General features: G+C 38.7%; 1 protein-coding gene and 1 pseudogene across 1 annotated transcript in view; one reads left to right on the forward strand and one right to left on the reverse strand.

The window, feature by feature from the left end:
* Positions 1-21,727, reverse strand: part of ADGRV1 (adhesion G protein-coupled receptor V1) — a 549,981-nt gene that overhangs the window by 251,060 nt on the left and 277,194 nt on the right. The gene's annotated exons all lie outside the window — the stretch shown is intronic.
* LOC122896423 lies at positions 4,817-15,710 on the forward strand (annotated as a pseudogene).

The following is a 21,727-nucleotide window of genomic DNA, read 5'->3' on the forward strand; positions in this document are numbered from 1 at the left end:
TCCCTTCCCAAAGAGTTTCTAACACAAAAGTGGCTTTCCAATATTGGAAAATAGATGTCCCACATGGTATTACGGCAAAGGTATGATGTTGGCATAATGGAGAGTTTGGTAAACTCAGTGTGGTTTCCCGAGTTTACAAAGGACAGTCCTGGAAAACTGAAAGCAGAGTGCTGTCCTCAGAAAAATCCAGGAACGTCATCATTTTAAAATGCAAGGAGGAAAGAGTCTGATTACTAGTCAAAGTGTGATTAAAATTCTTACCAAACCAGCCACCAGCCACTACATTGGAAATGAAATGTTCTCAACACTTAAAAAATACTTCTTTAGAACTGAATTGTATCCCTTTAAATTTTAAAAATCTAAGACAGGCACTTACATGGATGCACATGTATCGAAACATGGAATTAAACACACAGGCAAATATATAAATAGAAAACGAGGCGTTAGTACTTCTCAGTTAAAAGAGCACTATAGCCAGGAGGCAACGTATGTACCTGGTTTGAGGACAGAACAGCTATGGAAACACTTCCTCCCAACTGAATAAACTATGTGGAAAGAGTGTGGTCTTTGGTCAATCAGAAGAGTTTGATGAAAGATCAAGGATTTCAAAATCTGTTAGAAAGTTCACAAAGCAGGTAGAATCTGTAAGTTTCCAGAGATGCGTGGTGGGAAAAGAGATAAGAAGCAACCGAAGAATGGAGTCAGGCTCAAAACGGACTTCTGAAAGGAAGAAAGGACTTGGATAACTGGTGTGTTGAAGGGAAGGAATCAATAAAAACTGAGTGACTCAAACCAGAGGTCTTTTTGGACTCCTCTTTATCTCTCGCAGACAACATCCAATCCAGTAGCAAATCCTACTGGCTTTATCTTCAAGATCAGTGCAAACCTGAAACCTCTTCCCACACTACTAATCTGCTAGTTTAAGCCATCACTATCCTTCCCCTGGACCCTTGCAAAGGCATTTTCACTGTTCTCTTTTTTCACTGTTCCCCACCATCCACTATTCACCACAGCCCACCTTCCACCCAGCAGCCAAAACTTTATAATGACTTCTTATCACATTTATAATGAAACAAAAACTGTTTATCATGGACAAGTGGACATTACATTATCTGGCCGCTACTTCACCCTCCATCCCCCCCGTTCCCCAGTCTAGCTGAACTGAACTTCCTGCTGGTTTTCAAAGCAAAACCTCAGTTACCAGCTAGTTCACGGGACACTGAAATTGGGCAGTATCCAGACAGTGTTTAATCTTGTGTCCTCTCTTAGGGGAATTTACTTTTAGATTTGAATAACAGAAATGTATATGTGGGAATAACGACAGTGATTTACCTGATTACAGACAAACAAAGGAGTCTAATACAGGCATTTTCAAATTCATCTTTAAGATAAGAACAATAAACATGTGCTACAGAAAGACAAACAGAAATGGCCTGTTGCTGTAATGAATCAGAGTGTGTTCATTCAGAAATACCGTATTGTTGACCAATATGTTACTCGTGGGAATGAAACAGAAGAGAAATGGGGAAGAAAAGGGAGAGAGAGAGAGGGAAAGAGATGGGTTGCATGTGCCAAAATGTGCCAAATACACCACCTGGAGCAGGGAAAAGTGGAGGAAAAGAGGGCTCTAGCTTGAGGTACAAGGTGTGAACAACAAGAACACCAGAGTCTGCAGGCATCTATTGGCACAAATGGCCATCACATACACCACGCTTGGGGTTGTGGTTGAGTAAGAAAGTCACATTCCAAGCATCTTTGCATCCTTTTCCAATATGTGTATGACAGAGTGTATTTTCCCACTGAAACCATGCTATGACATGTGAGGCTTCCTGAGTAGACCACCAAACTGTATCTAACCCATGATATTGCTAGGATAATGCATATTTTTAATAAGGAAGATACTTCAACTAAACACTAATTAAATACCAAAGTGTTGAGCTCTATACTTTATCTCATCAGAAAATATATTTTATATCCTTATTATACATTTATTTGTATATCACAGCCATACTACATATGAATTTAATAATTCATATTAAATTACCTCTTGGGAAAAAGCAAAAAAGTCTAAATCCTAGTTAAGAAAATTATTTGCATCCTAAACCCCTGAGCATGGTCGAACTGCTAAAATGCATAGTAACCGCAGATCAGAAGTTGATCATTATGTAAGTAGTCTGAGCAAAAGTCAAATGGGTTCTCACACTCATTCCCAAGAAGAGAGCTCTCTGGTACAAAGGTCTGAAGGCAGTGGAGGTGTGGCTAGAGATATCACACCACATGAGAAAGGTGGCTAGATTTCTCAACTTTGGTCTAGATGAATACTTGACTCTGTTCACTGATCTGAAAAAATAGACATTCCTAAACAGGTAAGGTCAGAACTAAGATGAATCTAACTGCCTTGAAATGTTCCCCATTTAAGAATACTCACAAATTAACCTTTTAAAAGTACTTAAAACTGGGCCTTTGTCCTATTTAAACTATTAGGAAATCAATTGACAACCATGTTTTCTACTTGGGCCTAGTGGTCAAAAAGAATCCTTAACCAAGAACCAGGAAAGTCCCTGATTTGGAGAAAGCCGAATGCCTTAGTCACAAAATGACTCGACTCTGCAAACCTGAAATAATTACATCTCCCGAGGAAAAAGGTAACAAAATCATTAAGAACAGAGGGAAGCTTGCTGAGGAAGAAATTAACTCCTTCGTATCTTAATAAAATTTTACAGCAGGAAATCCCTGAAAGCAAACTTCCCAAAACTCAACAGTGACTTATTCTGGGTGGTGGGTAATACAAGACTATTGCTTTATTTTTTATAATTTTTTTGTATGTTTTAACTTTCCAGAAGAAAACTTTTGTACCAGAGAGCTCTCCCCTTGGGAATGAGTGTGAGAACCCATTTGACTTTCCAGAAGGCTTTTAAGACAAGGATCACAAATGCAAATACCTATAAGGCCCAACAGCGAATAAAGTGAGTGAGGCCTGCGGGACAGGCACATACTCGTGTCAAACCAACAAGCACATACTCGTGTCCAAAGGCAGCTGTTCCTTGGAACTGGCTCATAGTGCTGTCAGATTTAAAAATTTTTGAACAAAAAAATCTAGATTTCTGCTGAGATTTCCTGATTTTTAAATCTTGGCAAATGATTTGTATTAAAAAAATTTTCGGTTGAAGGGCCAGACAAAAAGGATTTTCAAAAGTGATTCTGCCCCTAAAGTTCAAGGTATATATTTGTCTGTCTGTTTTATATACAAACCCATATTCACATTAATGTCTGAGAAGCATGGTTTTAGATCAAAGAAAAGAATGGCAGTCGTCTGCATGCAGGAGTCTGGGCATCCAAGCAAAGCCTTTTAGAGAACCCTTAAATCCTCATCTAAATGGACACATCCCTATTTAAGAGCAGATATGCCTAAAGTATTACTTTCTGCTAGTAAAATTAAACTTAATTTATTATTAAGTCTCCATCCCCATGTTAATAGACTGAACAAGATTAGTGGAGTGACATCTAAAACAGGGCCTAGGTGATACAACTTTACTCAAATAGTAAATAAAAGAAGTATGTGTGTTTTTCTTACATTTTTCTATCCAACGTGAAATTTGTGGTGGGAAAAATCAATCAAACAGAAACCAGAGGTACCAATCAGCACAAAGCCATACTCTCTTCTTCTTCTTTTTTTTTTTTTAAGTAGGCTCCACACCCAGCATGGAGCCCAACATGGGGCTCAAACTCATGATCCTGAGGTCAAGATCTGAGCTGAGATCAAGACCTGACCTACTTAACTGACCAAGCCACGCAGAAGCCCCAACCATACTCTCTTTTAAAGACCTGACAGCATCACCCCAGGCAGAGAGACAGGTTGGTGAGGTCCATTAGATGATGCGGAAGGTTAGCTGCCAAAACTCCAATAGGCTAAGATGCATGAAGCTCACTCTTGAGACAAGGTTGTTGAGTGAGGTAGATAAGATTGGGGAGGTAGCAGGGGGAGTGGAAGGAATGGTGAGTCAAAGTCTGGAAGGCACAGGAGGTGGGCACACCATGCCTGGAGAAACCTAAAAGTCCATTCAAATTAGGGAAAAACACCAAAAATGTCTGTAGATTGAAGATTTAGTAGTAGGGTGCAAAAAAAGAGCATGAAATGAGGCAGAGAGAGGAAAGTGTAAATTCTTATATTAGAGAGGTGCTGAGGTCACAGCCAACAGAGAACAGGGTCCAAAGTCAGACCCTGGGAAATAAGCAAGAACGTACTCTTGGTGTGGGAAGTGGCGAACTAATAACAGGTTTCCAGATTCAGCCAAGTTTTCTCAGCTTTGTTGCTTTTGGCCTCAGAGGGGATGTTTACCTATTGAGGGCCAGATAGAGTAGAGAATATAACTCAGCTAGGTATGAGAGCGGTCTGTACCCTAAGTAGATTCAAGGCCAGAAACAGCATCTCAGAGGTCTGGGGACTGACCTGGGACAGAGCAGCGTTATCTTCAACTGCAGGTGAAAAATACTGTGATTCATCTGACAGTAAGTCTGCTATCTGTTAAAGCCCAGCAGCCAGGAAGTTGAACTGTTTCATTCACTTTGCAAACAGGGTACAATCAGGAAACTATTTAAAGAAAGAGTTAAAAAACTTTAAAAAAAGGAGTTACTTTTTTTTTTTCCTGTGTCATGTGTGACCCTTGAACTTTATGTTTACACAAAAAAGACAGGCAGCAGCAGAGTCCGCTCTAATCTTTAACCATAACTGATTTCCAAGAATCTGTGATACCATTCCTAGTTCCTTTGGTTCAGTTGCTTTCAACCGGTTACCAGCATTTAAACTTATTCAAGCATGCTAAAAATCAGACACAATGAAAAACCTAACCTATATGAAGTTGTGAAACTTTTTATTCTGAGGAAAGTGTTTCAGCAAATCCCAAACCTCAATGATGACATCTGGTGTGAAGGTGAGAAAACAGTAATGACTCAACCCTGACTAAGGGAATTAAACTGTGGAACTTGCCTGTTTATCAGGTTTTGAAAAAAATTTTCTATGACCAACTTGCAAAGTTGGAGGTAAATTAAAATATGTGAAGCACATAAGGCAATGAAATGCCCACTGAGGACCCAAGAAAGGTGAATTGCCGAGATCCTCCACTTGTTGGTCCAAGCATAGTGGTTAACGTCATGTGTTATCCATTCTCTTTGTCTGCAAAGGATCTTCAGCTTCAAATCATCATACACAACAGACGCAAATCAACTTGAAATTCACATTGATGCTTTGAAGTGTTTTCAGGTATTGAGGCCTATAAACATACCTAGGTGACAGTGGAACTGGACACATTTGCAAAGTAATGGTACAGCCACTTACACAAGAGCGTTTCTTAGCATTCTTGCCAAGCAATTGTGTTCACCTGAAATTCTGTGTCTTACTTTTAAGATCCCGCTGGGCCTGGAGAGAGCTGGATAAAGGCAAAGGCAATCAACTCCAGAAAGTCAGATTCAGATCACAGGGGCTGGGTGGACGAGGTGTGCCACTTTCTGACCTCACCCATCACATTGTTACGGGCTTTAGTAAGTCATAGTAAGTCCCTAAAGATGTGCTTCCCTTTCCTATGGTGTTAAGCTACATGAGCACACTAGCTCTCCAAAGGCAAGGCAAGATGGAAAAAAGTTTCTTACCCTCTCACTAAGCAAACAACCCAAAGAAAGCCTCAGAAACAAAATAATAGCCTTCAAAGAAGGAATATCTGTGCATTCAGATGAATAAAGCCAGTAAATGGAGAGGCATGTAAGTTCTTGTCATCCGGGATCCCCTAAAAAAGGGAAAGAAATGTATTTCTCTCCTCACCCCCCCCCTTCTTTTTCTTTTCCTGATTGCTAACTGCACATAGGTAAAAAGTTACTTTGGAGGTAATTCAGTCCTGATATAATATTAAGATAAGAGAATGCAAAATGCCCAAGTACCCTTGAGGGGTGGGGAGGAAAAAGGGAAAACCTGGCTGTTAAGGAGAGTTAATAATATATTGAGTCCTGATGTTTTGCGAGGCACTGTGTTAAGCCTGTGGTACTCCATGGACACCTCATATAATGAATTTAATTCTAAAGTATGATGAATTATATGCACACATATGAACATCCATACTTTATTACTCTAACACCAATCTATTACTTAAATTTCTAAGCTGATGAAATAGGCACAAAATGAACAAATAACAAGTAAGGGCATAAAATCCAGACCTCCTGAATTTCGTATCAGCATTGACAGTGGATTATATTTATATGCTGTCTTTCCTTCCATAGGTTAATTTTCATTTGTCTGAACAAAATTAATTTACAAAATTAAATTTAAATGTATATTATAAATGTTCATATTTATACAAAATAGATATTAAATGTGCTAAACTTTGTGCTGGTTCAGGGGCATTCTGGATTCAATATTCTATCTCTAAAGTAAGATATTTTCCTCTTTAAAACAGATGAACAAACAACAAAACAGGAAGGAGTCTTAACGAGAAGTAGCTATTTTGGAAGGAAATACATATAAAAGAAACCATTCTGTAAAGCCAAGACTCAAATTTCATAATCTGCCCAAACTTTTTAGGTTTGGGTCGGTGCTTCTTGGGCCTTCCTAGTCTATACCCTGTGTTGGTCAGCATACCAACAAAGACGGTACCATAAAGGTCACTACATCTAGCCCTGGCAGTCCCCTCCTTGTGTATGTTAATGCTGCTTTGTGCTGGTGCAGCACAAAGTTTATGACAAGGTTTATATTTGAGTTTTTTTCCTTGAGAAATCATAGGGATTATTTTTTCACTCACTTGGGATATTTATTTTACTATGTTAGTTTCACTTCTAATACATATATATTGAAACCACAAAGACAAAAACACAGCAGTCAAGGACCAAATACACTGAGTGGTTGTCACTTGTCTCAATTCTGAAGAATAAGCCCCGGTGCTTAGACACTGAGTAGAAAGTAATTCACTGTAACATCAGATTTATTTGTTTTTAAATTTGATCACTCTGGGTGAAACTTACAAGTCCAAGAAACAGAAGGAAAGAAATTTCTTTCCTCAGACTTTGAAATATCTCAGAAAGAAATGTCAGATGTACTGCATTTAAACTAACTTATGACAAAATGTATTTCTTGTATATACTTTAAAAAGTATACAGTCCTCAGGGTGCCTGGTGACTCAGTTGGTGAAGTGTTTTCCCTTGGCTCAGGTCATTATCCCGGGGGTCCTGGGATAGCGGGGAGCCTGCTTCTCACTCTCCCTCTGTCCCTCCACCCACTCTTGTACGTGTGCACTCTCTCTCACTCTCTCAAAAATAAATAAAGTATTTTTTTAAAAAGTTATATAGGCCAACAATGTACATTTTCAGCTGCAGTAAATCCTCTTAGTTTGACTAGCTGGTAGTCAACCACTTTGGAAGCTGGGGTTCAAGGACTCATCTGCACCCTACTGGCACACCTCATTCTAGAGAAGGGCACAAATCTATAGACAAAACGACTTCCATTTGAACTATTTGCACAAAATTAATAGATAAATGCAGTATTCAATTAAGGCAAAGTGTGGATACTATCCTTCCTCTTTCTATGCTATCCCTGACTGCTTACTTACAAATGTCTTACACGATCTTGGCTGTAAGCTCCATGTGACTTATACTCCATCTCCCAAACTTGAGACGTCATCAGCAAATTAAGTAGCCAAAATAATGACATTCTCATCAGCGAGTCCTTTAACTTGAAATTTACTCTGCTACAAAAAGGCAGATGGTCTATGTATTTTAGTAAACTGAGAAAAAAAAAGAAAATAAGTTTTAAATTTTAAAGACATACTATGCTAATCTAAGGCCTTGCCCACCTCTTGACTCCCGTTTTCTAAGACTTCCTGTCTTGTGCACTAAGTGATGGCTATCCATCTGATGCTCAAGCATGTCAAGCTTTTTCTAGCCTCTGGGCCTTCCTTTGCACTTGTTATTTTCTCTGCCCCGAAAGTGCCTGCCCCAATTTTTGCCTTTCCTTTTAGTTCACATGTCATCTCCACAGTGATGCCTTCTCTGATGGCATTTCCCTCTAACTGATTTTGACCATAACACTCACCACTACCTGAAGTGTGCTTATTGACCCCCTTATGTCAGTCTCAAATGCTAAGGTATTTATGCCCAGAGTAGAAACCTTGCCCTTGTTTTGTTCACCACTGTGAACATGGTTGCTTGGCCTTTATTAGAAACTCCATAAATATTGATTAATGTAATGAATGCTTAAAATTAATCTAAGGAAAGCATTCTGATTTAAGGAGCAAATGTAGGAAACAAGACTTTGCTTCTTAACACTGACATTCCTAATTTAATTAAAATGTATCTTGAAGAAATGCAAGGTAAATAATAGTTTCCACATTCATTCTTGGGAATAGATACCTGGTGCCCTGCGCACTGTCATGTGCTGTGGCCATGCCTATGTGCTATGTCAGCTACACTCAGGGAGCCTAATGGGGTCTGAGAAGCCAAAGTGTCTTGCAGTGTCAGTGACTGGTGTACTCTTTACAAAGTCATGGAATATTGGGGAAATAGAGAGTTATCTTGGAAACGGAACAGTCTAAGCTTATTAGCCTACTCGGTTTTGTCAGCCAGCCAATATATGTGCCCCCCACTACCCTCGGTAAGTCTTCAGTTCACTAAGCAAAGGCAAGCTACTTCACCTGCTCACTTTAAATTTGCGTTTTGGGGTGCCGTTAAAATTACATTAAATTGTGCAGGTATTCCTGACGTTTTATAAAGTCATCAGCAAGAGCAGATGAGGCAGGCAGGGGTATGAAAAGAAACTGAATACAGATCTGGGAGTCTGAAGGAGGTCTGAGAATGATGAGAACCTTTGCCAAACCTTAAGCCTAAGAACGTACTGCTTCTTCCTTGGGAACAGCATGTGCTACAGGGTGGGGCCAAGTGATTTTACTGCCAGATTTTTGATGCTGTGCTCAATTTAGTTCTCATTGTTTGCACTGGGGGCTTATTTTGAGTCACATACGCTATTAGTGGTAATATAGGAGAACATCTATTAATATTTTGAGTCTTTATTAGAGTTTAAGTATAAGCTATAATTTAGCTTTACATGATCTTTTAAAAGTATGCCGAATTTCTAAGTGAGATTTATTTTTAAACTCAACTCCTCCTCTTTATGCCTTCCCATACCAGTTTCAAAGCAACACCGGTTGAAAAATTTTTAAAATGTATCTACACCTAAAATATTGGAAATCCATTGAAAAGTGTGAATAATAAAATCATAATCTTCATATGAACAACTTTTTGCTACAGTAGAATCTGTGAAAAATAAATATTGGATTAGGGAATCTGTTTTAATTTAATGCTTATTCTTTCTATTTTCTTTTTTTTAGAGAGCATGTGCATACACACGAGTTGCGGGGGGGTGGCGAGGGAAAGAGGGGGAGAGCAGAGGGAGAGAGAGAATCTTAAGCAGGTTCCATGCGCAGTTCAAAGCCCAACTGGGGCTTGATCCCTGAGATCATGACCTGAGTCGAAATCAAGCGTCAGATGCTTAAGCAACTGAGCTACCCCGGAGCCCCTCATTATTAATTCTTTTTTTTTTTTTAAGACTTTATTTATTTATTTGAGAGAGAGAGAGAGTAAGAGAGAACATGAAAGGGGAGAAGGTCAGAGAGAGAAGCCGACTCCCTGTGGAGCCGGGAGCCTGATGCAGGACTTAATACCGGGACTCCAGGATCATGACCTGAGCTGAAGGCAGTCACTTAACCAAATGAGCCACCCAGGAACCCTAATTCTTAAGAACAAAATTATATATAATAGATTCAGATTCTTAGGGCCCCTGGGGGCTCAGTAGTTTAAGCCTCTGCCTTCGGCTCGGGTTGTGGTCTCAGGGTCCTGGGATTGAGCCCCATATTGGGCTCTCTGCTCAGCAGGGAACCTGCTTCCCCCTCTCTCTCTGCCTGCTTCTCTGCTTCCTTGTGATCTCTCTCTGTCAAATAAATAAATAAAATCTTTAAAAAAAATAGATTCAGATTCTTTTCTAATATGCTGAAGGTTTTACTGATAGAGATGGTTCTCTTTTGTTCTGAAACTCTCATAAATACTTAAATATATACTAAAAAAAAAAACCCCCACAGAAGGATTTAACAAAAAGTTCTTAAAATATAAAGAGTATTTATTTATTTATTAAAGATTTTCTTTTTAAGTAATCTTAACCCCTAATGCGGAGCTTGAACCCACCATCCCAAGATCAAGAGTGGCATGCTCTACTGACTAAGCCAGCCAGGCACCCCAACACAGAGGACATTTAAAGGAAATGTAGTATTATTACCTCCAAATTCTGGTAATAAAGTATTAAGTAAATATGTGCTTTTAAAATTATTCAGTAAATTGAAAGACTGTTACATAATCATCCCATAAATTATAGGCAAACAGATATGGCTAATGTGGGTTTATGGGCTGATTACATGAATTCTAAAACTTATTGGACAGTTTGATGTGATTTTTTAATTTTATTTTTTAAAAGATTTTTTTTTATTTATTAGAGAGATGGACAGAGAGCACAAGTAGGCAGAGCACCAGGCAGAAGGAGAAGGAGAAGCAGGGTCCCTGATGAGCAGGGAGCCCGATGTGGGGCTCAATCCCAGGACCCTGGGATCATGACCTGAGCCAAAGGCAGCCGCTTAATCAACTGAGCCACCCAGGGTTCCCAAACAGTTTGATTTTATAGCCTAAATATATTGTGATAGCTAGCCTTCGAGATGGCCTCAATGACATCCAGCTCCTACAGTGAATCAGGTGCGTAGCCCTCTCCCATAGTGAACCAAGGTTGTTCTGAGTGACCAACAGCATATGGGAGAAGAGATGGTATTTGACTTCCAACATAATTCAGCTTTCATTTTGGTCATGCTCATTCTCTTTCTTGTAACATGCTCTCTGTAGGAAGCCCAACACTATGTTGAACAATCCTATAAAAAAGCCAAAATATGAGGTCTGATGTCTTCTAACAGCAGGAGTAAGCCACTGAGGAATTTGGCCTTCAGCCAACGGGCAGATGAGTAAGCTATCTTTGGAAGAGAACTTCTAGTGAAGTAAAGCATTCTGATAACCACAGCCCTCACCAACAGTGTGACCGCAACATCGTGAAACAGGCTGGACCAAAGTCATCCAACAAAGCTACTCCTGGATTTCTGACCTGAGCTGAAGGCAGACATTTAACCAGTTGAGCCACCCAGGTGCCCCTTACCTGTGCAGTATTAATGAACAGTGCTAATATGCAAAAATATGTATGTAAAAGTCTAGAAAACACAAACTCATTTTTTGTGACAGAAAGTAGATCAGTGGTTGGCTAGAAATGAGGGAGTAGAGTGAAGGATTACCGAGAGGTCAGAGGAAATTTCAGGGGTAATGGGTATGTCACAATCTTAACTGTATTGATGATGTTATAGGTGTGTGTGTGTGTGTGTGTGTGTGTGTGTGTGTATAGATATACATATATATCTCAAAACTTAACAAATTGTACACTTTAAATGTGCATAATTTGTTTTTCAAAAATGTATCAATATAGCTATTTTTACTTTTTTAATTTTTAAGATTTTTGTAAAGATTTATTTATTTTTTTAAGATGGGGGGAGACAGAGGGAGAGAATCTTCAAGCAAACTCCCCACTGAGTATGGAGCCCGACATGGGGCTCAATCTCATGACCCATGAGCCAAAACCAAGAGTTAGACACTTATCAATTGAGCCACCAAGGCACCCTAATACAGCTATTTTAAATATCTGATGACTCTATCCACAATTTACCTAATTTTCAAATTGCCAAGTCTGAGTGTTACTAGACTTTATTATTTTGGGATCTAGAAAATTAAGAGACCAATAGTTTTATTATATATTATTCTATCCTTAGATCACTGAAGTGTTTCATAAGTTATTATAATCTATATTAGAAAATCTAATTCAGAGTATTAGTATAATCAAATAAAAAATCTTCTTAAATAATAAAAATTTATTATGGGAAACATTGAGAAATACAAAGGAAAGGTTATTTCATGTTCACATGTAGTCTTAAAGAATAGTAGGAACTTCCAAGCATAGGAATTGAACAAAGCTCTAATGATTTTTTTAAATCCGCAAAAGATTACCTGATACTTTCCTCAAAAACTCATTTAGAGTTCTAGTCAACACTGTCCAGGAAAATTGACCCTTTAGCCTTTAAACCCTATTGGGTAAAATTTAAGTTGAATTTTTTGCTCTGAACCTATAACTTTTCAGCATGGATAAGAAAACTATCTAGATGATGTAATCATACATGTCATTTGCCCATGTTAAAATCAGTTTCCACATTAATTAAATTAAGTAATTATTACAAAGACAGGACTGCATACCAAATTGAATGTATATATAGAGAGATATCTATATCTATAGATAGATACAGAAAAGCAATGAAAGCAGATGGGTTTATGTCATTTGCCTCCTTACATTAGCAATAACAACACATTTAACCTATTTTAATGATATATAAAATAGAAATCATTCTGGGGTGCCCAGGTGGCTCAGCTGGTTGTGCATCTGCCTTTGGCTTAGGTCATGATCTCACGGTCCTGGGATAGGTTGTCGTTGGGCTCCTTGCTCAGCAGGGAGCTTGTTTCTCCCTGTCAAATAAATAAAATCTTAAAAAAAATAAAATAAAATAGAAATCATTCTAAGATTAAGAAAAATGGTACTTTTATACAATATTTAAATAAAATTTTACAGACATAATTAATTTTGGTAACATATTCAGAAAACATTTAAAATACAATATTCTCAAGGATATCTTAATTTTTATCATACCATAATCATCTTCTATTGTCAGGAAGCTGGAGAATTTTCTCTCCAAATATATTTTCCATATTTAAAAAAAATTATTAAGGATTTTTATTTATTTATTTGAGAGAGAGAGAGAGCACAAGCAAAAGGAGGGCCAGAAGGAAAAGGAAAAGCAGGCTCCCACTGAGCAGGGCTCGATCCAAGGACCCTAAGATCACGACTTGAGCAGAAGGCAGATGTTTAACAGGATGAACCACACAGGTGTCACTATTTCCTCTATTTTTAAAATAAATTGATTGTTCTCATTATTTTATTTTATTTTTAAGATTTTATTTATTTGACACAGCGAGAGAGAGAACACAAGCAAGGGGAGCAGCAGGCGGAGGGAGAGGGAGAGGCAGGCTCCCCACTGAGCAGAGAGCCCAACGTGAAGCTTGATCCCAGGACCCTGAGATCACGACCAGGGCCGAAGGCAGAGGCTTAACCCACTAAGACACCCAAGTGCCCCTGTTCTCATTATTTTAATTCTACTATTTATACTTTTTTCCCCCAATTTATTTATTATCAGAAAAACAGTATTCATTATTTTTTCACCACACCCAGTGCTCCATGCAAGCCGTGCCCTCTATAATACCCACCACCTGGTACCCCAACCTCCCACCCCTCCGCCACTTCAAACCCCTCAGATTGTTTACTATTTATACTTTTAAGATTAAAATGTTATTGTAAGAAATTGGTTTTCTTACAGTAACACATACAAATTTTCTTTCTTTTTTTTAAATTTATTTTCAGCATAACAGTATTCATTATTTTTGCACCACACCCAGTGCTCCATGCAATCCGTGCCCTCTCTAATACCCACCACCTGTTTTCCCCACCCACCTACCCCCCCCCCCCGCCACTTCAAACCCTCAGATTGTTTTTCAGAGTCCATAGTCTCTCATGGTTCACCTCCCCTTTCAATTTCCACTAACTCCCTTCTCTCTAACTCCCTATGTCCTCCATGCTATTTGTTATGCTCCACAAATAAGTGAAACCATATGATAATTGACTCTCTCTGCTTGACTTATTTCACTCAGCATAATCTCTTCCAGTCCCGTCCATGTTGCTACAAAAGTTGGGTATTCATCCTTTCTGATGGAGGCATAATACTCCATAGTGTATATGGACCACATCTTCCTTATCCATTCGTCCGTTGAAGGGCATCTTGGTTCTTTCCACAGTTTGGCGACCATGGCCATTGTTGCTATAAACATTGGGGTACAGATGGCCCTTCTTTTCACTACATCTGTATCTTTGGGGTAAATACCCAGTAGTGCAATGGCAGGGTCATAGGGAAGCTCTATTTTTAATTTCTTGAGGAATCTGCACACTGTTCTCCAAAGAGGCTGCACCAACTTGCATTCCCACCAACAGTGTAAGAGGGTTCCCCTTTCTCCACATCCCCTCCAACACATGTTGTTTCCTGTCTTGCTAATTTTGGCCATTCTAACTGGTGTAAGGTGATATATCAATGTGGTTTTATTTTGAATCTCCCTGATGGCTAGTGATGATGAAAATTTTTTCATGTGTCTGATAGCCATTTCATACTAATTTTCTTAATCAATATTTTGAATATTTCTATCACTTTTTAATTGCTGAATCCCAAACATGATTCCCTGGCTTGATAATGAAACCTAAATTGATTTTTTAATTTCTGGAATATTGGAAACATTATGAAAATGACAAATAATATAAAATATAACCAGCTCCTCATCACCCAGATAAATAAACATTTTCCAAGCTTTCTTCAAATTTTTGGTGTTTAAAGAAAAAATGTTACCGATCAGGGCATCTCCTGCACTTGTCATGGGTGCGAGCTCCGAGCATCTCATGATACAGCCACTTCTCAGGCTCAGGAGTGTGGAAGCCAAGTAGGAGAAACCCCCAGACCTGAGCACAGTCTCTTCCTGCCACCCGAACCACTATCACCCTCTTCAACAAGGGCCCTTATTACAGGCTCTCGGCAGAGGTCAAGAATAAGATCGCTTCCAAGTATGATCATCAGGCAGAAGAAGATCTTTGAATTTAAATAGAAGTGACCGCACACTGACATCAACGCTCTGCTGTGCTTAAAAGATGGCACCATCCCCTACGAGCTCATCAAAAAGCAACAGCCAAGCTCAGTGAAGGTTAATGAGTCCCTGTTAAACTGGCCTCAGTTGGAGAATATTGGCAACTTTATTAAAGCCATCCAGGCTTCTTATGACATGAAGCCACATGACATATCTGAAGCAAATGATATTTTTGAGAATGGAAACATGACCCAGGTTCAGACTACACTGGTGGCTCTCACAGGTCTGGCTAAAATAAAAGGATTCCATACAACCCTTGACATTGGAGTTAAGTAGGCTGAAAAACAAACAAGACGTTTTGATGAATGAAAATTAAAAGCTGGCCAAAATGTAACTGGTTTGCAGATGGGAACCAACAAATGCACCAGCCACACAGGTATGACAGTATGGGATCAGGAGGCATCTGTATGATCCCCAAATGCAAGCTGACAAACCTACTGACCAGACCACAATTAGTCTGCAGATGGGCCCCAACAAAGAAGCAAGCCTGGCGGGGATGTTAGCACCAGCTACCAGAGAAGACATCTATGATCAGAAGCTAACATTACAACCAGCAGACAACACGATGATGTCTCTACACAAGAGAACCAACAAAGTTGCTTCCTGGAAAGGAATGAGTGTGTTTGGGCTTGGGCGGCAAATATGGCACTGCTTCCACAGAACCTGTCATTCAGAGTGGAAGTCAAGGAAAAGGAACAAACAGGTCTGAAATTAGTGGTAGTGATTATCAGGCAGAATACCCAGATGAATATCATGGTGAATACCAAGATAACTACCCCCATTACCAATATGGCAACCAAGGTGCTGATTATTAGATTGATACAAGAAGCTCAGTATTTAGCCCATTGTTTTTATTCAGTGAGAACCCAGCTAGCCTTGAGTAATTTTTACCTTGTCTTCCTAAAACACTATAATGCTTATTGTACGTAAAAGAAATATTGCCTTACATACATTTCCTTTTCCTTTTCCTGCATCTTCCCTAAACAGTTGTCTTTTAGTGCTGTAACAGTTCAATCTTACAGCAGAAGCAATAACTCCCATATGAACTAAAAAGGAATACTGTGAAAAGGGAGTACTTTTGTACAGCCAATTCTCTTATCCAAGACTTATGCATTTTTATAATCTACTGAATAAACTGGGATTTTCAAAAATAGGAAGTGGGGTTTTTTATTTTGTTTTGTTTTACAGTTTAGTATCTTGTTTCAGTGTGGAGGACTAAACTCATGCTTATAGCTAAATGCATTCTTCACCAACTAAATTTAAGATGTAACATTTTAGATATTTACATATCAAAGTCTCTATAGGATTGTTCACTAAAGTTTAAATAAAATCTTGATCAGCGTAAAAAAATAAAGAAATAAAATGTTACAGATACAGCTAAATCCTATTCTTCTGCCCCTTCCTCCTCAAGATAAAAAGTGAGTTTCCTTATATTTTAATTTCATATGCTTGGATACGGTATTGTATATTTTGTTTTAAGCAAAGAATATTAATAGCAATACCCAGAAAGGCCAACTAGAAAAGATTTTCAATTTTACTCTCTGTCAGGGATTGCAAATTAAAATAACAGAGAGCTACTCTGCCACCTGTCACACTGAAAAAAACTAGAAGTCTGACAATAGACTTGAAGTGGAGGATAAAAAGGAACTTGCACACCATACGTATAAGTTGGTACACAGTGTCTTTAGAGAACGATTTAACAATATTTTAGTAAAACTGAAGATATTCCATTGCTATGGCCCATAAATCACCCCCCTAGTTATCTACCCAAGAGAAAGTGTCACATTTAAACACTTCAGGAGGCATGTAGAAGGTCTGTGTTAATAAATTTAACAGCTTACACTTGAATCATGCTTCTTACGTGCCAGGCACAGTTCCAAATCCCTTCTGTGCTTTTACTCTATTATGCTCATAACCTACCTATCCCATAGAAAATGTACTGCATTTTACAGATGAGTAAACTGAGGCACAGCAGTTTATAACTTGCCACAGTTGCATAGCTTGGTGGACATACAAACACAAGCAATCTAATTCTGAGTCTGTTAACCACTATGCTGTATGGGTCACAGAAGTACTGTATGGAAGAACAAAAGAGTGGAAATCATCCAAGAATCTACCAAGAAAGGGAGGAACAAACAGGCAACAATACATTCACTCAGTGCAGAAGGGCAGAGCCATTAAGATCCATAAGCTAGAGCACACCCAGGTGCTTGCATACATTTCCAAAACCTAATGTAGGGAGAACAGGCAAGGTGCAAGGTGATTTGTACTGTATGATACCTAAAGCCATCTTTATGATTTATTTCTTATAGTAGAAAAAGGTAAAGCAATCTTAGCCCATATTAATGAAATAAAAGAATCAAGAGCAAAAAAAAGGGAGACTTTTTTCCCCTTGGGGTTAAGAATCTTGAATAATGTGCTGGCTTCAGGAATTGCAAGATTGATAACTAGACTGGATTTTGAAGTAAGCAGCCAGAATGATGAAGGTTTTGTGGTGGTTTACAGTGTGCATGCAAAGTTTTCAAATGAGGGAACAGGTCTGCTTATGTGCGAGAAAGGACAGTGTTCTCCATCACCCCCTACTCCCCACAAGTTTCCCATCAAATGTGTGGGTATGCATATAGGACACAGCTTATCTTTTTGACTTATCTTCACACAAAACATTCATAAAAACTATAAAAACTCTGCTTAACTTTATATATGTTAGATAGGGTTTTCTTGAATACACAGAAGGATGTTAAATCCCAAGTTGTGCACATAAAATAGTCACAGAAAACTATTTACTAGTAGAAAAATATGGCTACTAGTACACACACAGAAAAGGTTAACAAATGACCCAAATTTGATTGTTTTTATTTTGTAAAGTCTTAGAAGATAGGTCTACCAAGGAGTATCCCCCTCCACAACATAGACGATCGACGACCAAAGAAGTAGTCTCTTCAAGAATGCACTTACTTAGGGGAAGATTTCAGCATGGAAAAGCAATGATCTGTACAAGGTGTGGGTATGTGGGTATTAAGCTCTTTTTCCTCACTACCCAAATGAACCTTGTCTTCATCATGAGCAATGGGGGCCTGCGAAGAGCCCACCATGCTGATATCAGTTCATTGAAACCATCAGTCTCCACAGATCAGGATTACTCTCGGTAGAAAAGCAGTCAATCTAAAACAAAGATCTCTGCTGAGAAAAGACTGTTCCAAGAAAGACAGACCTTTGAAAGATAAAGAAGTTAAAATGAGTGATGACACACATGGCTAAAATGCTAATTTTCATGGAAACGTAACGGACATTTAAGTGGGGGCATATTAAATGTTAATTACTCTTAATCTTAGCTGTTGAAAAAAATGCTTTAGGTTTGGGTGTGGCAACTCCTTTTGAAAAACTTGTTGGCACTCCAGTGTAGACCTTGTTCTGATTTCTTTCCAACATTGGACACACCTTGTTCAAAAGACAAATGACTCATAAAAGGCCACAATCCAAAATGTGATATTCAGCATTTAACTTGCTAATGGTACCCTAGAAGTAGCCACAGCTCCTGCTGTGAGAAAAATAGCAGACAGGGGATGAAAACTGATGGCTTCTCTATTTCGCTAAAATCAGTTGTGCAAGAATAGTAAAAATACAGTTTAAAGAGTGTCAGATAAGGTAATGAGGAGAAAGGCCACAGGCGGGTTGTGAAAGTGTGCCAACGTCAATACACGTTACTCAATATTTGCACTACTTAACAAAAATAAGCCAAGCATAGGTGAAAATGGCTAGATGAGAAAGGAGAAAACACACCTGAAATAAGTGTAACGTTGTGTGTCAACTACACTAAAATGAAAGAAAGAAAGAAAGAAAGAAAGAAAAGAAAGAAAACACAAAGGACCTAATGTAAGACTTGACAAAGCAAATTTGTACTACAACGATTAAAAACACCAAGTGTGACACTTGGTATCCAGTATCAAACATCTTACGCATTATCAATGAAAAAAGGCCAACTAAGACTTATTTCTTCCTCCAAAGCCTATAAGCATATTTATGCATGTTTTAACATCGTATCAATTATTTTACAGAATTTTTTATTTTAAATAATGGCACCAGCCATAAAAAGCTGCTATTATATATTTGGCTCACTTATTCATTCTTTCAATACAATTTTGTGAGTTCTATGATGTGGTGTCCTAATGATGGACTCCTTTTTGCTCTTATGAGCTCACAGTGCAGTAATGGGCAGAATCTTACATAAATATATCTGATTAACAATAAAATTATGCTATCCTAGAGTTATATGGGGATCAGTTTTATCTTAAAGTTCACTTTTATTCCAAGAATAAGAAAACTATTTTATTGCTACACAGTTCTACTAGGATAAAAGTGATTCAACAGATCTCATGTACATTGAACTTTAATAATGTAATGACCCTTTCATGTACATAAAATTTTAACAGAACCCCAAGGAGAAGACAATATTCAAAATGGTGAAATTTCAGGAACAACAATCAATCATGAATACCTTTTAGTTGTTTTTGCTTTTATAACCTGCCTCAAGTCAGAGTGTATAGGCAAATGGCCATTTTACACCTGTATCTAAGGTCAACCTTGTGTTTGGTCTTTTTTCACATAAATGAAAAAAATTACTATTTCTGGAATGCTGAATTTTTAAAGATTGTGGTACAAAATCTTACTGTGAGTTACACAAGTAAAGGAAGTTAAGTGTTGACTAGTTAATATTGTTAAATATTTATGTTAAACCATATAAAAGGATGACAGATGGAATATGGGGTAGAGTTGAATTACTACAACTCCACATTAGATTTTAGTTCATAGGTTTCCACTTTCAATATGAAATGAGTTATTATTAAAAGTCTCACCCAAATTCTATTCCCCATCTAATATTTACTGGCCTTCCATTAAGAACAAACAAAACTGGGGCACCTGGGTGGCTCAGAGGGTTAAGCCTCTGCCTTCGGCTCAGGTCATGATCTCAGGGTCCTGGGATTGAGCCCCGCATCAGGCTCTCTGCTCAGTGGGGAGCCTGCTTCCTCCCCATCTCTCTCTGCCTGCCTCTCTGCCTACTTGTGACCTCTGTCAAATAAATAAATAAAACCTTAAAAAAAAAGAACAAACAAAATCTAAACCTTAATTAATTCATTTAATAAATATGCATTGAGTGTTTTTTACTGGCTCAGCACTGTTCTAGGTGATGAGTATTCAGTAGTGATGAAAGCAGCCAAGGTTCTCTCCTCCTCCAACCACAACATATCAGGTACTGTAGAGGAGAGGAATAAGGAACAGGGAGAATATTGTGTGCTGAGGCTCAGGAAGGTCTGAATAAAGTAAATGATGAGGAATGTCTCCCTAAGTACACAATACTTAACCTGATCCCTGACACGAGTGAAGGGATCTGCGATGTGAGGAGCCAAGGACCAGGAAAAAAAGTCTTCCAGGAAGAGGCCACTGTACCCACAAAGGCTTTAAGACAGAAGACCATCAGGGAACCAAGGGAAAGTCACTATGTCTGGACCACAGTGAGTGAGGGCTTGTGGGCTGGGGGCAGAGGCCGACTGATGAGGCCTACCACGTTGGCCATGAGCTGTTATAGAAGCCACCCTAAGATGTATGAACTGAATTTAAAGAGGAGTGGGAAGTCATTAAAGGATTTCAACAGAGGACATGCATGACATTTTAAAAAGATGACGCTGGGGACACCTGGGTGGCTCAGTCGGTTAAGCGTCTACCTTCAGCGCAGGTCATGATTTCAGTGTCCTAGGATCAAAGTGAACATTGGGCTCCCTGCTCAGAGAGGAGCCGGCTTCTCCCTCTGCCTGCTGCTCCTGCTGCTTGTGCTCTCTTTCTCTCTGACAAAAAGATAAATAAAATCTTAAAAAAAAAAAAAAAGATTACACTAGTTCCTAAATACAGAGAATAAGTTGGAAGCAAGCTAAAGGTGAAACAGGGAGACAAATTAGAAGCTAATTTCAGCAGATCACAAAAGGCACAAGGTGGGCTAGAAAAAAGGCAGTGGATGGATTTGTAAAAAAAAGTATATGAAGCCATGGTGTAATCTGGAGGTAGGATCACCAGAACTTGCTGATCGGTTGGATACTGTGCATAACATGCAGGAAGGAACGAATAATGCTGAAGAAACTCTGAGAAAGATGGCCCCAATTGTTGAGATATGGAAAAAATGTGGAAGGAACAGGTTCTGAGAAAGTATTTAACATTTTGTTTGGACATATTAAGTTGGAGATACCTACGAAACGTCCAAGAGGAGAAATGAGGGGCAACAAAGTATATGAGAGTAGGGCTTCAAAGAGTGGTTTGTAGTGAAGATAGAAATTTGCAAGTAATGAAGCAAACAAATGGTACTTAAAACTATGGCTAATGATGAGATCACTGATGGAGAGTGAGGAGTAGTATGTCTACAATTTCTGCATGCAGCAAAATTTCCTGGGGCAACTTTGATTCAGTAGGTTAAGGGTGGGGACTTTGATTCTGCATTTTTATTAAAAACTCTAGGTGGGTCTTATCCTGGTACCATTCTGTTAAAGATCTGTTATAGAAACAGAAAGTAAGTGAGTCCAGCAGATAACTAAGACACTCTAGCAACTGGTATCTGGCCAGAAGAAGAGTTTGAGGAACTGAAGCCATGGACCAACTACGAGAGAGTGGCCCATGCAATCCTTACTATCTTCAAAGGGAAACTGAAAGGCATCTGTCTTTTAGGTACTACTAGCAAGACTCTGGCCAGAGTTCCCTTGAGGAAGCTCCTATAAAACAGTGCCAAGAATAGGCCTCCAGAACAATAGGTTGGCTCAAGTGCTCAATGAATTTGTGCTTTGTCATTGTA

Source organism: Neovison vison, chromosome 1 (genome assembly GCF_020171115.1).
Source record: "Neovison vison isolate M4711 chromosome 1, ASM_NN_V1, whole genome shotgun sequence".
Taxonomy (NCBI): Eukaryota; Metazoa; Chordata; class Mammalia; order Carnivora; family Mustelidae; genus Neogale; species Neogale vison.